Source organism: Bos javanicus, chromosome 29, assembly GCF_032452875.1.
Source record: "Bos javanicus breed banteng chromosome 29, ARS-OSU_banteng_1.0, whole genome shotgun sequence".
NCBI lineage: Eukaryota > Metazoa > Chordata > Mammalia > Artiodactyla > Bovidae > Bos > Bos javanicus.
In genome coordinates this window covers 44,881,953-44,898,896 of record NC_083896.1, presented here as the reverse complement: position 1 = coordinate 44,898,896, position 16,944 = coordinate 44,881,953, and the positions used below count along the sequence as shown (strand labels likewise).

General features: G+C 44.3%; 1 non-coding gene across 1 annotated transcript; it reads right to left on the bottom strand.

The window, feature by feature from the left end:
• Nucleotides 1-2,150: 2,150 nt before the first annotated feature.
• TRNAE-CUC (transfer RNA glutamic acid (anticodon CUC)) lies at nt 2,151-2,223 on the bottom strand. The gene has a single exon. It is a non-coding gene; the product is annotated as a tRNA-Glu (tRNA).
• Nucleotides 2,224-16,944: the final 14,721 nt, after the last annotated feature.

Genomic DNA, 16,944 nt, shown 5'->3' with positions numbered 1-16,944 from the left:
ACAATATCTTTGAGCTATTCTGCAGATACTGAAACCCTCTCCGAGAAGTTATGGTATGCTCCCTACAAACGAGTAGACCATAGACCATTTAAACCTGAAGGTTAATAAAGTTGATGCCTACTTTACATCACCACCAACCCATCAGAAGAATGTCCATGAGCTGATCACACCCTCTTTTACTGTAAAACTTGTCACTTGGCTTGGAGGACGAAGCCTGTTCTGTCCCCCTTTGCCTGGCAAAGCAATAAAGCTACCCTTTTCTAGTTCACCCAAAACTCTCTTTCTGAGATTTGATTCTGCACTGGTGTTCACAGAAGCTGAACTTTCAGCATCATGACCTGCTTCTTACCTGCTTAGACGCTGCCTAGATTCTGTGCCTGCCTGCAAACACTGGAAGTCAAGTGAGCTTTAGATAAGAAAGGGAATGGGTCTTGGAATTTTTAAAGCCCCTGGAGGTCTGGCCAACACCCCTCAGGGTCTAATGAAATCCTGTGATTGGTGGAACAAACAGCCTTGTTAAAGTGAAACCAGAGCTTCATTTCTGTGTGCAAACTGATGATGATGTTACTTTGTGGCCTGGGATGATAAGCAGGAGCCTCCAAACTGCAGTTTGAAGTCTCACCTGTGGAGTGGACACACCGCCCTGGATCCTTTCTTAACTGGGACTCCAGATTACTGTTAACAAGCAACTTCCCAGTGCTATTGAAGTCTGGGTGTAGGTTGTTGGCGCAGTTTGGTGATGTATATACTATTGCTTCTCTTCATTGTTTCTATTTCTTTTAATGACTGTATATTGAAATTAAGTAAAATAATCCTCTGTTAAATATTGAAATTGTTTATTAGTGTGTAATAAGTGGTTTCTTTTGTGAAAAAAAAAAAAAATCCCTCAAACCTAAAACTAAAGTAAAACTTTGGGCAAAACAATAACCAAGAGTTAGGGGAAGCCCAGAGGGTGGACCTTTAATTTGCATCTTTAGAGTGCATGTTTTATTGAAGAAATCAAGGAAAGCTGCACAGAGGAGGCATTCTTTGACCCCCACATCGAGAAAAACAAGTGAAAGTTGGCCCACACACTGTGGAAGAGCACACTTCCTCTCCCTCTCGCAACTTGTTGTTTATGAAGCTGCCAATCTTCAAGACTCCTCCTGGGTCTTACCACATCCACACACCCCACTAACTCCTCCATCTAAAAATAGTCCAAGATACCAACTGCTTTGCCAACTGTTCTCGGGCTCCAGCAGCCAGATGAAACGAGAAAGCAGCCGACAGCACACCCTTTGAGGACAAAAGCACCCACTAATCGAAGAGAAAGTCCCTGAGCAGGCTGGACCGCTGGGCTCCTGGCAGCAGGTCGTACAAATCCTGCACCACAGGATTGCTCCCATCCCTGCTTCCCTACCTGCATACCACTATGCATATCTGCAATAGGCCATGGGGACACTGGGACAGTCTTACTCCTCTTTGCACTCCCAGCTTCCAGGACATTGCCTGCCAAAGCAGGCCCTCTGTGAACATATACTGAATTATGATACAGCCAGGTCACAGAGCCAGACAGGTGTGGAACTGAGGTTTGACCAGAGCTCCAGTGCTACCACCTGACACCAGATGGCGGGAAGGGCTAAGAGAGGTTCAAAGGCTTTGTTCCAAGAGGCAGAGATTTCTCCTGTGGTCGAGCACTGGGCTGGGAGTTGTATGGTGGGCACAGCCAGACCAGCAGGGACCTCTGGAATCATGGGATGGGCCTGAATGCAGCATTGCATTTTCCAGGATGGGGAGAGGAAGGGTGAGTTGGAACACCACCAACAGACATAGTCTCCAGTCCCAGCCTTGGCTTCTGGCTCTATGTCCCAGGCTCTGGGACTAAGAACTCCAGCTTCTTAATCTCTCTATGCCTCACTTCCTGTATTTATAAAATGGAAATAAACATAGTACCTACCTGAAGGGGGATAAAAATTGACAGTATTGTTTTGAAAATCTTTCCAGCCCCTCCCTTCTCTCTTCAATCTAGATCTTGACCCTACTGCTTTTTTTAAAGGGGACAAAGAAAGGAGAAAAATACAGCCTGTATTTTTTCTTTAAAAAAAAAAAGTTTTGTTTGGCTCGCCAGGTCTTAGTTTTAGCAGGCAACTAAAATGGCTTAAGGGATCTAGTTCCCTAACCAGGGATTGAACCTGGGACCCCTGCATTGAGAGCACAGAGTTTTAGCCACCAAACCATCAGGGAAGTCCTCTGTATTTCTTCCAACTCTTGGGTTCAAGTGCCCAGAGACAGGCATAGTTTTGAAGAATATTTGTGCATCTAGTGAAGAAAGCATGTTGAAAACAAATAAACAAGCCAACCAACAACAAACTCTGGCCTGAAAGATTTGGAGAGAAGAGGGTAAGGAAGAGCTAAGATGCTGGGCTTCGCCTCCGAGGTCTCATTGTAGGTAAGAGAGGGTGCTAGAAAAAGATAGACCCCTCAGATAGACTTAGGCATCCAAACCCTATTCCTTCACAGTCCAAGTTTGATTGGATCAGTTTGTGGAACAATTTATGTTCTAGGACATTGTTGAAAACAGTAGAGAACTAGCTGTCAATGAGTGGAGTTTAATAGGTGGCTGTGGTCAGGGAAGGTGTCAGTCCAGGAGAGCCTAACCCAAATCACTGTATTCCCAGGTGACTGTAGGTGGAGGCTGCACTCCCTGAGAACCAAGGACAGAGGCTTTAAACTCAGGCAGAGGGAAGAGGGGAAAGATTCACCAAAGTAATCCACACAGGGACTTCCCTGGTAGTCCAGTGGCTAGGACTCCACACTCCTAATGCAAGGGGCCGGGTCTGATCCCTGGTCAGGGAACTAGATCCCACATCTAAGCCACAACTAAGACCTGGTACAGCCAAATAAATAAGTATTTTAAAAAATAATCCACTCAGTCACCAAGCAAGCAAATAACAATAGCAAGCCGTTGGGGTGGGGCAAGTGCCAAGTTGCCACAATGTAACATTTAGAATCTTCAGTTTCCATCAAGAAATTGTAAATCATGCAAAGAAACAGGAATGGATGACACAGACAAGGAAAAAAAAACAGGGAGATATTGTCAGGATGTGGGGAAATTGACACCTCGCACACTGACAGTAGGAGGGTAAAATGGTGTACCGATAAGTCACTTCAGTCGTGTCCGACTCTGTGCGACCCCAGAGACGGCAGCCCACCAGGCTCCCCCGTCCCTGGGATTCTCCAGGCAAGAACACTGGAGTGGGTTGCCATTTCCTTCTCCAATGCATGAAAGTGAAAAGTGAAAGTGAAGTCGCTCCGTAGTGTCTGACTCCAGGCAACCCCATGGACTGCAGCCTACCAGGCTCCTCCGTCCATGGGATTCTCCAGGCAAGAGGACTGGAGTGGGTGCCATCGCCTCAGCCCCTAGGAAAACAGTCCAGCGCTGCTTCCAACAGTTAAAGGTTGCTGCCATGTGACCCTGCAATTCCACTCCTAGGGAAAGACCCAAGAGAAACGAAAACACAGATCTACACAAATGTCTACGGCAGCATTATTTATAATAGCCAAAATGTGGACAACTCAAATGTTCAATTGTTGAATGGATAAACAAAATTTTTATCTACACAGTGGAATATTATTCAGCCATAAAAAGGAACAGAGTACAGATATATGCTACAACCTTGAAAATCATATGCTAAGTGAAAGAAGTCAGTCACAAATGACCACATCTTGTATGATTTCATTTATAAGAAATATCCGAATAGAAGAATATGTAGAGGCAGAAAGTGGATTTGTGGTTACTTAGCTAGGGAGGGATGGCAGAATAGTGATAGCTAAAGTGCATGAGTTTCTCTCTGAGGTAATGAAAATGTTCCAAAATTGCTGTGGTGATGGTTACATATATCTGTGAATATACCAAAACCACTAACTGCACGTTGTAATGGGTGAATTTATGATATGTGAATTATTATATCTCAATATATGCTTTGTGCTCAGCCATATCTGACTCTTTTTGACCACTGGACTGTAGCCTGCCAGACTCCTCCATCCATGGGATTTTTCAGGCAAGAATACTGGAGCAGGTTGCCATTTCCTCCTCCAGGGGATCTTCCTGACCCAGGAATTGAACCTGCATCTCCTGCATCTCAGGTATTGGCAGGCAGATTCTTTACCACTGAGCCACTGGGGATGCCCCATATCTCAATACAACTTTTCCTTAAAAAGAACCAGCTAGAACAAAACAAACAAATATGACATTGAGCAAAAGAAACTAAGTATCAGAATTCATACTGTATAATTGTATTGATGTAAATCTTAACAGTAGTTCAAACCAAGCCATATCAGTTCAGGATGCTTATTTTGGTGGCAAAACTAAAGAAAGGTGAGGAAGTTAAGGACATGAAAATTAGGCAGAGGTTTTAACCTGGAAGGACCATAGCAGGTGCTCTGGGGCGCTGTCCAGGGTGCTGTTTGATTTCTTGACTGAGTAGCACTCACCCAAGTGCTTGCTTTATAATGCTTATTAAGCTGTACGTTTATATTGAATGAACTTTTGGTGTGTTTATCATATTTTACAATAAAAGCATTTCAAATAAGATGAGCTGGCTTGATCAAACCTCCACACTCTGCAATGTGAATGGGTCAGGAGTAGTTCTAGCTGAAAGGTCAGGATGTGGAGGAGACTGGTGAGGCTGTGGCCAGAATCAGTGAAGAGGAGCCCAGGGAGCTGAGAAAGCCAGTGAGAGCGAGTGCACAGAGAGAAGCAAAAACCAGGAGAGGGGCTAAGAAGGGCCCCTAGGACTTCAAGCCTTGATAGCTTGATTTAATCATTTACCCACTGATCAACAGTGTTATTAAGTACTTGCTTTCGGTCACACCAATGAAGCTGCTTCTCCCTAATCCCCAGGGGTGCATCACCAGCCATCATTTTCGTGTCTGTGACATCATTCCCTGCCACAGCTAAAGGGAATGAGGGTGCCAACCTGAGCCAGGCTGTGCCAATCCCATCTTGTCTGTTGGGAATTTGGAGCAGAGATTCAGAGAAAGCCTTTGTCTGTTGTAGAGTTGAAGAATCACGGAAAACTGGTTTTGCTATGCCAAAGCTTCACCCTCAGTAGGCAGTTACCCAAGTCTCAAGAAACACTGCTAGGTAATTGGTAACAGCATTGCCACTGGATATAAGAACTGCCTCTTCCACCCTAGGTTGTGAAAATTTACTTACATGTGTGTATGTGCTTGGTCACTCGGTTATGTCCAACTCTGTGACTCCATGGGTGCAGACACATGTTTCAGATTCTTCTGGTCAGAAATACCTGCTTCTGACTGAATCAGATGCTATTTCCTAAAGAGGCGGATGTGGTGGAGACAGTGGCTAGGTCCAGTTTCAGAAGTAGCTCCAACTGCAGAGTCTGCAGCCCTGTGTCCGTGGCGCCAGTGGTGAAGAGGCTGTGCACAATGGGGGCAGTTCAGTCTTTTCAGGACAGTTCTGTGGCATGATTTTCCGTGTGCTCCTACTTGCCTGGCTACAGTGCCTAGTTCCCTGCACAGCCTGGAGACTGTGAGTTACTCAGTATCCTTCATAAGTTGTTTTTTTTTTTTTTTTTTTTCTGCTTAGAGTATCTAGAATTGGCTTCTGTGCTTGAAATTAAGAACCCTGGGTGTGTGTGGTCGGGGTTTGTGTGGGAGGGAGGCTCTAGAGGGAGGGGATATATGTATGTATATAGCTGATTCACATCGTTGTATAGCAGAAACTGACAAAATATTGTAAAGCAATTATCCTCTAATTTTAAAAAGTAAATAAATTTTTTAAAATATATAAATAAGAAAAAAAAGAACTCTGACCTACATCACTAGAAACCTGAATGCAGTCCTTCCTGAGTAGCCCAGAGGGAATTATCTCTCCCCATTTCTTGTCTCTTTACCTCTCTGTATGTTGACATCACTCCTCCCTGCAGACCAACATATGTGGCCTGAGGTAGGAAGTGGCTACGCTGCATCTCCCAAGTTTTGATATCCTCTCCTGTCAAGAAGCCAGTCCAGACTGGGAATGGAATTTCTTTTTCTTTTTTTTGGCTACAACATGCAAGATCTTAGTTCCCTGATTAGGGATTGAACCCCTGTCCCTGTCAGTAAAAGCATGGAGTTCTAACTACTGGACTGCCAGGGAATTCCCCAGGATTTCTAACTTTTAATAAAAGATTACAGGGGGAGAGACTTTGACCCAGCTTGGGGGAGATGCTTGCACCTAGCCAATCAAGTACAAATAGGCAGGATCGTGTCATATAAAAATGGTTGCTGTGAGACAGGAAGCGGGCAGAGCACAACAGTTAAAAGAATGACAACCACTGAGGACACAGCATAAACTGGTTAGAACCAACTAGGTCCAAGATGGCAGATGAGTTGACTTCCACTAGACCTTGAGTATCTGTAGAGTCTCATTGTAACACATGAGAATACTAAATGACACGCCCTCAGGTGCCACGACAGTCCCAAGGTTGACCATAAAAGGACAAAAAGTGGGTGGTGACCCAATTCCTAGAACTCTGCCCCTTCTCCAGAAAAGTTGGAATAATCCTCCCCCTCATTAGCCTATGAAATCACCCAGCCCATAAAATCTAAAGTGTGTTAGTCGCTCAGTTGTGTCCAACTCTTTGTGACCCCATGGTCTGTCCATGGAATTCTCTAGGCAAGAATACTTGGAGAAGGGATGCCATTCCCTTCTCCAAGGGGTCTCCTTGACTCAGGGATCGAACCAAGGTCTCAGTTCAGTTCAGTTCAGTCACTCAGTCGTGTCCGACTCTTTGTGACCCCATGAATCGCAGCACACCAGGCCTCCCTGTCCATCACCAACTCCCAGAGTTCACCCAAACCCATGTCCATCGAGTCGGTGATGCCATCCAGCCATCTCATCCTCTGTCATCCCCTTCTCCTCCTGCCCCCATCCCTCCCAGCATCAGAGTCTTTTCCAATGAGTCAACTCTTCGCATGAGGTGGCCAAAGTACTGGAGTTTCAGCTTTAGCATCATTCCTTCCAAAGAAATCCCAGGGCTGATCTCCTTTAGAATGGACTGGTTGGATCTCCTTGCAGTCCAAGGGACTCTCAAGAGCCTTCTCCAACACCATAGTTCAAAAGCATCAATTCTTTGGCGCTCAGCCTTCTTCACAGTCCAACTCTCACATCCATACATGATCACTGGAAAAACCATAGCCTTGACTAGACGGACCTTTGTTGGCAAAGTAATGTCTCTGCTTTTGAATATGCTATCTAGGTTGGACATAACTTTCCTTCCAAGGAGTAAGCGTCTTTTAATTTCATGGTTGCAGTCACCATCTGCAGTGATTTTGGAGCCCAAAAAAATAAAGTCTGACACTGTTTCCGCTGGTTCCCCATCTATTTCCCATGAAGTGATGGGACCAGATGCCATGATCTTCGTTTTCTGAATGTTGAGCTTTAAGCCAACTTTTTCACTTTCCTCTTTCACTTTTATCAAGAGGCTTTTTAGTTCCTCTTCACTTTCTGCCATAAGGGTGATATCATCTGCATATCTGAGGTTATTGATATTTCTTCTGGCAATCTTGATTCCAGCTTGTGCTTCTTCCAGCCCAGCATTTCTCATGATGTACTCTGCATATAAGTTAAATAAGCAGGGTGACAATATACAGCCTTGACGTACTCCATTTCCTATTTGAAACCAGTCTGATATTCCATGTCCAGTTCTAACTGTTGCTTCCTGATCTGCATATAGGTTTCTCAAGAGGCAGGTCAGGTGGTCAGGTATTCCCATCTCTTTCAGAATTTCCCACAGTTTTTTGTGATCCACACAGTCAAAGGCTTTGGCATAGTCAATAAAGCAGAAATAGATGCTTTTCTGGAACTCTCTTGCTTTTTCCATGATCCAGCGGATGTTGGCAATTTGATCTCTGGTTCCTCTGCCTTTTCTAAAACCAGCTTGAACATCTGGAAGTTCATGGTTCACGTATTGCTGAAGCCTGGCTTGGAGAATTTTGAGCATTACTTTACTAGCGTGTGAGATGAGTGCAATTGTGCAGTAGTTTGAGCATTCTTTGGCATTGCCTTTCTTTGGGATTGGAATGAACACTGACCTTTTCCAGCCCTGTGGCCACGGCTGAGTTTTCCAAATTGGCTGGCATATTGAGTGCAGCATTTTCACAGCATCATCTTTCAGGATTTGAAATAGCTCAACTGGAATTCCATCACTAGCTTTGTTCATAGTGATGCTTTCTAAGGCCCACTTGACTTCACATTCCAGGATGTCTGGCTCTAGGTCAGTGATCACACCATCATGATTATCTTGGTCATGAAGCTCTTTTTTGTATAGTTCTCCTGTGTATTCTTGCCACCTCTTCTTAATATCTTCTGCTTCTGTTAGGTCCATACCATCTCTGTCCTTTATCGAGCCATCTACTACTGCGGGCAGGAATCCCTTAGAAGAAATGGAGTAGCCATCATAGTCAACAAAATAGTCCGAAATGCAGTACTTGGATGCAATCTCAAAAACGACAGAATGATCTCTGTTCATTTCAAGGCAAACCATTCAATATCACAGTAATCCAAGTCTATGCCGCAACCAGTAACGCTGAAGAAGCTGAACTTGAATGGTTCTATGAAGACCTACAAGACCTTTTAGAACTAACACCCAAAAGAGATGTCCTTTTCATTATAGGGGACTGGAATGCAAAAGTAGGAAGTCAAGAAACACCTGGCTGCTGCTGCTGCTGCTGCTGCTAAGTCGCTTCAGTCGTGTCCGACTCTGTGCGACCCCATAGACGGCAGCCCACGAGGCTCCCCTGTCCCTGGAATTCTCCAGGCAAGAACACTGGAGTGGGTTGCCATTTCCTTCTCCAATGCATGAAAGTGAAAAGTGAAAGCGAAGTCGCTGAGTCTTGTCTGACTCTTATCGACCCCATGGACTGGGGCCCACCAGGCTCCTCCATCCATGGGATTTTCCAGGCAAGAGTGCTGGAGTGGGGTGCCATTGCCTTCTCCGAGAAACACCTGGAGTAACAGGCAAATTTGGCCTTGGAATACGGAATGAAGCAGGGCAAAGGCTAATAGAGTTTTGCCAAGAGAATGCACTGGTCATAGCAAACACCCTCTTCCAACAACACAAGAGAAGACTCTACACATGGACATCACCAGATGGTCAACACTGAAATCAGATTGATTATATTCTTTGCAGCCAAAGATGGAGAAGCTCTATACAGTCCACAAAAACAAGACTGGGAGCTGACTGTGGCTCAGATCATGAACTCCTTATTGGCAAATTCAGACTTAAATTGAAGAAAATAGGGAAAACCACTAAACCATTCAGGTATGACCTAAATCAAATCCCTTATGAATATACAGTGGAAGTGAGAAATAGATTTAAGGGACTAGATCTGATAGAGTGCCTGATGAACTATGGACGGAGGTTCGTGACATTGTACAGGAGACAGGGATCAAGACCATCCCCATGGAAAAGAAATGCAAAAAAGCAAAATGGCTGTCTGGGGAGGCCTTACAAATAGCTGTGAAAGGAAGAGAAGTGAAAAGCAAAGAGAAAAGGAAAGATATAAGCATCTGAATGCAGAGTTCCAAAGAATATCAAGGAGAGATAAGAAAGCCTTCCTCAGTGATCAATGCAAAGAAATAGAGGAAAACAACAGAATGGGAAAGACTAGAGATCTCTTCAAGAAAATTAGAGATACCAAGGGGACATTTCATGCAAAGATGGGCTTGATAACCAAGGTCTAACCACTCCCATATTTCAGGGTATTTGGCCTTCTGAGATGGCCCCACACTCTGTATTTTTTCCAGGACTGCTCTCACTTTCTGAGATGGGCCATATTCTGTGTATGGAATGTATATGTCTCTAAATAAACCTGCTGTCACTTTGCTAAGACTCATTCTTGAGTTCTTTCCCATGCAAAGCCAAGAGCCCACATTTGGTGGCCCATCTCAAGGACTTGTCTGAGACCTGGGATGTGACCATCCTCTCATGCCCCACCTTTTTCCTGCGATAGGTGGCTCCAACCCCATGTGAAACGGAAACGGAAGGGGCAGGGCACAATATTTGAAAGAATGACATAGCCCAAGGACATAACATAAACTGATCAGAATCAAACGGGTCCAAGATGGCAGACAAGTCAACTCTAACTAGACCTTGATCCTCAGAATATGCTCATTGTAACACAATAGCAGCAGCAACAGCACACCAGCCAGCTAAATGAGACACCCACAGGTGCCACGACAGTTCCAAGGCCAACCATCAAAGACCAAAAAGTGGGCGGTAGCCCAATTCCTGGAAACTTCTGCCCCTTCCCCAAAATAGTTGGAATAATCCTCCCACTCATTAGCCTATGAAATTGTTGTTGTTCATTCACTAAGTCGTGTCCGACTCTTTGTGACCCCACGGACCTCAGCACACCTGGCTTCCCTGTCCCCGGCTGATAAAAACTAACCATGCCACATTTCAAGGCTGCACTCAGCCTCTTGATGGCCCACAGTCTATCTGTGGAGTGTGTTTCTCGCTAAATAAATCTGCTTCTTACCTATCACTTTGTCATCTTACTGAGTTCTTTCTGAGGTGAGACTACAAGAATCCAAGTTTCAGGAGGTCCTGAAACCAGATGTGTGACCTTAGTTGGAAGACAGTGGGTTTTAGCTGGGTTCAAGTCCTGGCCACGTGCGTTAGTCCCAAAGTGGGTTTTGGTTGGGTTTGAGTCTTAGCACGTGCATTCAAGTCCCAGCTTTGAGGTGAATGGTTTCACATGCATTGGGGCAGGGGTGCATTTTCAGATAATGGATTGGACCTAAATGTGTGCACTACAGACAGCAGTTGGGTGTGGTGAAGTGGTGAGGGGAGGGACAAAGGGCCAGGAGGGTGGTTTCAGCTTAAGGTCTATCAACCCTTAGGAAGCAAAACTGAAAAATTAGAATTTTACCTTCTGGGTGATGGGGAGCTACTGAGAGGCTTCTGATGATGGAAGTGTTACACATCTGAGGCAGGACATTTTTATGTACAGAAAAATTGAAATAAGAAAAAAAAAATCATCCTCAAATGTACTAGCCACAACCACTGTTTCTGTTTGGGTGTATTTCCCTTCCACTCTGTCTTCTAAGTGTACACACATGCATAAACATACAAGCACAATCGTAATTACACCCTATATGCACAATATGGCATTTGCTTTGAGTAATTAACATTATATCATGTGTATTTCCATGTACTTAAATATTCCTCCTCAATAGTATTTTAATGGCTAGGAGAGTTAGGGATGGCCTCTTTGAGGAGGTAGCATTGGAGTTGAGGTCAGAAGGATAAAAAAGCCAGTCTGGGGAAAAGCCTTCCAAGGAGAAGGAATAGTGTGTGTGAAGCCCTGAGCCAGGAGTAGGCTTGGTGAGTTTGAGGATGAGTATAAAGTAAATTTCTTCCTGAGTTTCTTCTTGGCTGTTGTTGTTTAGTTGATTGGTCGTGTCTGACTCTTTGTGACTCCATGGACTGCAGCACGCCAGGCTTCCCTGTCCTTCTCCATCTCCCAGAGTTTTCTCAAACTCATGTCCATTGAGTCAAGGACACTATCTATCCATCTCATCCTCTGTCATCCTCTTCTCCTCCTGCCCTCAATCTTTCCCATCATCAAGGTCTTTTCCAGTGAGCAGGCTCTTTGTATCAGGTGGCCAAAATATTGGAGTTTCAGCTTTAGCATCAGTCCTTCCAACAAATATTCAGGGCTGATTTCCTTTAGGATTGACTGGTTTGATCTCCTTGCAATCCAAGGGACTCTCAAGAGTCTTCTCTAGCACCCAGTTTGAAAGCATCAGTTCTTCGGTGTTCAGCCTTCTTTGGGCTTCCCTGGTGGTTCAGATGGTAAAGAATCTGCCTGCAATGCAGGAGACCTGGGTTCGACCTGTAGGGAGACCTATAGGTTGGAAAGATCCCCTGGAGAGGGGCATGGCATTGCCCTATTCTTGCCTGGAGAATCCTAGGTTGGGAAAATCCTCTGGAGGAGGGCATGGCAACCCCTTCCAGTATTCTGGCCTGGAGAATCCCCATGGGCAAAGGAGGCTGGTAGGCTACAGTCCATGGGGTCACCAACAGTCAAACATGACTAAGTGACTAAGCACACAGCACACAGCCTTCTTTATGGTCCAACTCGCACATCCGTACATGACTGCTGGAAAAACCATAGCTTCGACTATACGGATCTTGGTCAGCAAAGTGTTGCCTTTGTTTTTTAATACACTGTCTAGGTTTGTCATAGCTTTCCTTCCAAGGAGCAAGTGTCTTTTAGTTTCATGGCTGTAGTCACTGTCCGCAGTGATTTTGGAGCCAAAGAAAGTAAAATCTGTCACGCTCCTACTTTCCCCCCTTCTATTTGCCACGAAGTGATGGGACTGGATGACATGATCTTAGTCTTTTCAATGTTGAATTTTAAGCCAGCTTTTCACTCCTCTTTTCACCCTCATCAAGAGGCTCTTTAGTTCCTCTTCACCTTCTGCCATTAGAGTGGTATTTTCTGCATATCTGAGGTTGTTGATATTTCTCCCTGCAATCTTGATTCCAGTTTGTGATGCATCCAGCCTGGCATTTCACATGATGTACTCTGCATAGAGGGCTTCTCAGGTGTCACTAGTGGTAAAGAACCCATCTACCAATACAAGAGATGTTAAGAGATGTGGATTCGATTCCTGGGTCAGGAAGATCTCCTGGAGGAGGGCAGAGCAACCCACTCCAGTACTCTTGCCTGGAGAATCCCATGGACAAAGGAGCCCAGCAGGCTACAGTCCATAGGGTTGGAAAGAGTTGGACATGACTGAAGTGACTTAGCACACTTTCTGCACAGAAGTTAAATAACCAGGGTGACAGTATACAGCCTTGACATACTCCTTTCTCGTTTTTGAACCAGTCCATAGTTCCATGTCTGGTTCTAACTGTTGCTTCTTGACTGCATACAGGTTTCACAGGAGGAGGTGAAGTGGTCTGGTATTCCTTTCTTTTTAGGAATTTTCCAGTTTGTTGTGATCCATACAGTCAAAGGCTTTAGTGTAGTCAGTGAAGCAGAAGTAGATGTTTCTCTGAAATTCTCTTGCTTTTTCTATGATCCAATGGATCTCTTGTTCCTCCGCCTTTACTAAATCCAGCTTCTACATCTGAAAGTTCATGTACTACTGAAGTCTAGCTTGGAGGATTTTTAACATAACCTTACTAGCTAAGAGTGCAGTTGTTCAGTAGTCTGAACATTCTTTGGCACTGCCCTTCTTTAGGATTGGTATGAAAACTGACCTTTTCCAGTCCTGTGGCCAATGCTGAGTTTTCAAAATTTGCTGACATATTGAGTGCACTTTAACAGCATCATCTTTTAGCATTTTAAATAGCTCAGCTAGAATTCCATCACCTGCAGTAGCTTTGTTTTCAGTAATGCTTCCTAAACCCTACGTGACTTCACACTCTCATGTCTGGCTGCAGGTGAGTGATCACACCATCATGGTTATCCAGGTCATTAGGACTTTTTTGGTATAGTTCTTATGTGTATTCTTGCAGATTCTTCTTAATCTTTTCTGCTTCTGTTAGGTCCTTACCATTTCTGCCCTTTCCCTTGTGGCTCAGCTGGTAAAGAATCCGCCCGCAATGTGGGAGACCTGGGTTCGATCCCTGGGTTGGGAATATCCCCTGGAGAAGGGAAAGGCTACCCACTCCAGTATTCTGGCCTGGAGAATTCCACGGACTGTATAGTCCATGGGGTCACAAAGAGTCGGACACAACTGAGTGACTTTCACTTTGCACTTTGCATGAAATATTTCTTTGATATCTCCAGTTTTCTTGAAGTGATCGCTAGTCTTTTCCATTCTATTGCTTTTCTCTATTTGCATTGTTCTCATAAGAAGGCTTTCTTATATCTCCTTGCTATTCTTTGGAACTCTGCGTTCGGTTGGGTGTATCTTTCCCTTTCTCCCTTGCTTTTTGCTTCTCTTCTTTTCTCAGCTGTTTGTAAAGCCTCCTCAGACAAACACTTGGACTTCTTGCATTTCTTTTTCTTTGGGATGGGTTTGGTCACTGAATCCTGTGCAATGTTACAAACCTCTGCCCACAGTTCTATAGGCACTCTGTCTACCAGATCTAATCCGTGGAATCTATTCATCAACTCCACTTTTCCAATCAAATCATAAGGGATTTGATTTAGGTCATACCTGAATGGCCTAGTGGTTTTCCCTACTTCAATCTAAGCCTGAATTTTGCAATAAGGAGTTCAAGATCTGAGCCATAGTCAGGTCAGGTCTTGTTCTTGCTGACTGTATGAAATGTCTCTATCTTCAGCTGCAAAGAATATAGTCAATCTGACTTCAGTAGTGACCATGTTGTGATGTCCACATGTAAAGTGGTCTCTTGTGTTGTTGGAAGAGGGTGTTTGCTCTGACCAGTGTGTTCTCTTGACAAAACTCTTAGCCTTTGCCCCACTTTATTTTGTACTCCAAGGCCAAATTTTTCAGTTGCTCCAGGTGTCCTTTGACTTCCTACTTTTGCATTCCAGTCCCCTGAGGAAAAGGATTTTCTTTCTTTCTTTTTTTTTTAAACCATCTTGGTTTTGGTGTTAGCTCTCGAACATCTCGTAGGTCTTCATAGAGCCGGTCAACTTCAGCTTCTTCAACATCAGTGATTTGGGCATAGACTTGCATTACTGTGATGTTGAATGGTTTGTTTTGGAAATTAACCAAGATCATTCTGTTGTTTTTGAGACTGCACCCAAGTACTGCATTTTGGACTCTTGTTGACTGTGAGGACTACTCCATTTTTTCTAAGGGATTCTTGCCCACAGTAGTAGATATGATGGTCGTCTGACTTAAATTAGCCCATGCCTGTCCATTTTAGTTCGCTGATTCCTAAAATGTTGATGTTCACTCTTGCCATCTCCTGTTTGACCACTTCCAATTTACCTTGATTCATGGACCTAACATTCCAGGTTCCTATGCAATATTGTTCTTTACAGCATCAGACTTTTCTTTCACCACCAGACACATCCACAACTGAGCATTTTTTCCTCTTTGGTCCAGCCACTTCATTCTTTCTGGAGGATTTCTCTCCTCTTCCCCAATAGCATACTGGACACCTTCCAACCTGGGAAGCTCATGTTCTGGTGTCATATCTTTTCGTCCATTCATACTGTTTATGGGGTTCTCGTGGCCAGAATACTGGAGTGGTTTGCCATTCCTTCCCCCAGTGAACCACATCTTGTCAGAACTCTCCACTGTAACCCATCCATCCCAGGTGCCCATGCACGGTATGGCTCATAGCTTCACTGAGTTACGCAAGCCCCTTCATCACGACAAGGCTGTGATCTATCTATGAAGGGGCATTTCTTCTTTGCTCACACTCAGTCCATTCTAACCCCCTGGCAGAAACAAATTTAATTTAATTTAATTGGGTGTTAAATTTAGTTAAGTTGGGTATCCCACAATTTAACTCCATTCTATCTACCTTAAGATAGTGAGACCCCACAAGTTTAGGTTCCTGTTCCCACAGGACTGGGTCTTTGTTGTGGCAAGCAGGCTCTCTAGGTGCTGCATTGGGCTTAGTTGCTGCATGGCATGTGGGAATCTTAGTTCCCAGACCAAGGATTGTCCCTTGCATTGGAAGGTGGATTTTTAACCACTGGACCACCAGGGAAGTCCCAAGATTGCCCCCAATTTATTTATTTTTTTAAATAATTTTATTTATTTATTTTAAAAAATAATTTTATTTATTTTTAAAATACTTTTATTTATTTTTTTTTAAATAATTTTATGTATTTATTTTTGTTTATGCTGGGTCTTCGTTGTGGAGTAGGATTCTCTTGTTTCAGAGCACAGACTCTAGGGCACACAGGCTTCAGTAGGGCTCAGGAGTTGTGGCTTCCAGGCTCCAGAGCACAAGCTTAGTAGTTGCGGCACACAGGCTTCGTTGCTCCAAGGCATGTGTGATCTTCCCGGATCAGGGATCAAACTCCTGCATTGGCAGATGAATTCTTTCCCACTGAGCCACCAGGGAAGCCCCTGCCCCCAATTTAGATGCCAGGTTTTCACCTGTGCTTCTGACCAACCAAGCAACCAGTGATAAGTTGGAAGTTCCCATGACCCACTCCTTGCATTTCATCATTTGCAAAAATGGCTCACAGAACTCAGGAAAACAGTTTACTTATATGATTGCCAGCTTATTACAAAGACTACTTCAAAGGGTACAAATGAACAGCCAGAGGAAGAGGTTGTACAGGGCTAGGCATGAGGATGCGGCAAGGAGTTTCCAGGCACAAGACCCTCCCAGCAGCTTCATATGTTCACCAACCAGGAAATTCTCAGAACCCTGGCCTTTGGGATTTTATGGAGGCCTCATTAAATAGGTGGGGCTTCCCAGGTGGCTAAGTATCCGATCCTCCTGCTGATTGAGGAAATGCAGGAGACACAGGTTAGATCCCTGAGTCAGGAAGATTCCCTGGAGGAGGAAATGGCAACCCACTCCAGTATTCTTGCCTGAAAAATCCCATGGACAGAGGAGCCTGGTGGGCTACAGTTCATGGCAGAACAAAGAGTTGGACATGACTGAGAAAATGAGCACGAAAATGAGCAGTAAGTAGGCATGATTGATGAAATCATTGACTGTCAGTGACTCAGTCAACACTTTATCCCATTTCTCCTCCCCAGAGGTCAGAGGTCAGGGGGATGGTCTGAAAGTTCCAGTCCTCTAGTTATGTGGTTGATTTCCCTGGCAACCAGAACCCACAGGCTTTTAGGAACAACGCTTCATTAACATAAAGTCTCCAGTAGTTGAAAGGGGCTTGTTATGAATAACAGAAAAGTCTCCTTTCACCTTTTTGGCTCTTGTCACTTAGGAAATTCCAAGGGTTTTAGGAGCTCTGTGCCAGAGACAGGGACAAAAGACCAACCTAGATTCCATATCCACAGAATCAACCAATCTGGAGTTGAAAATATATATT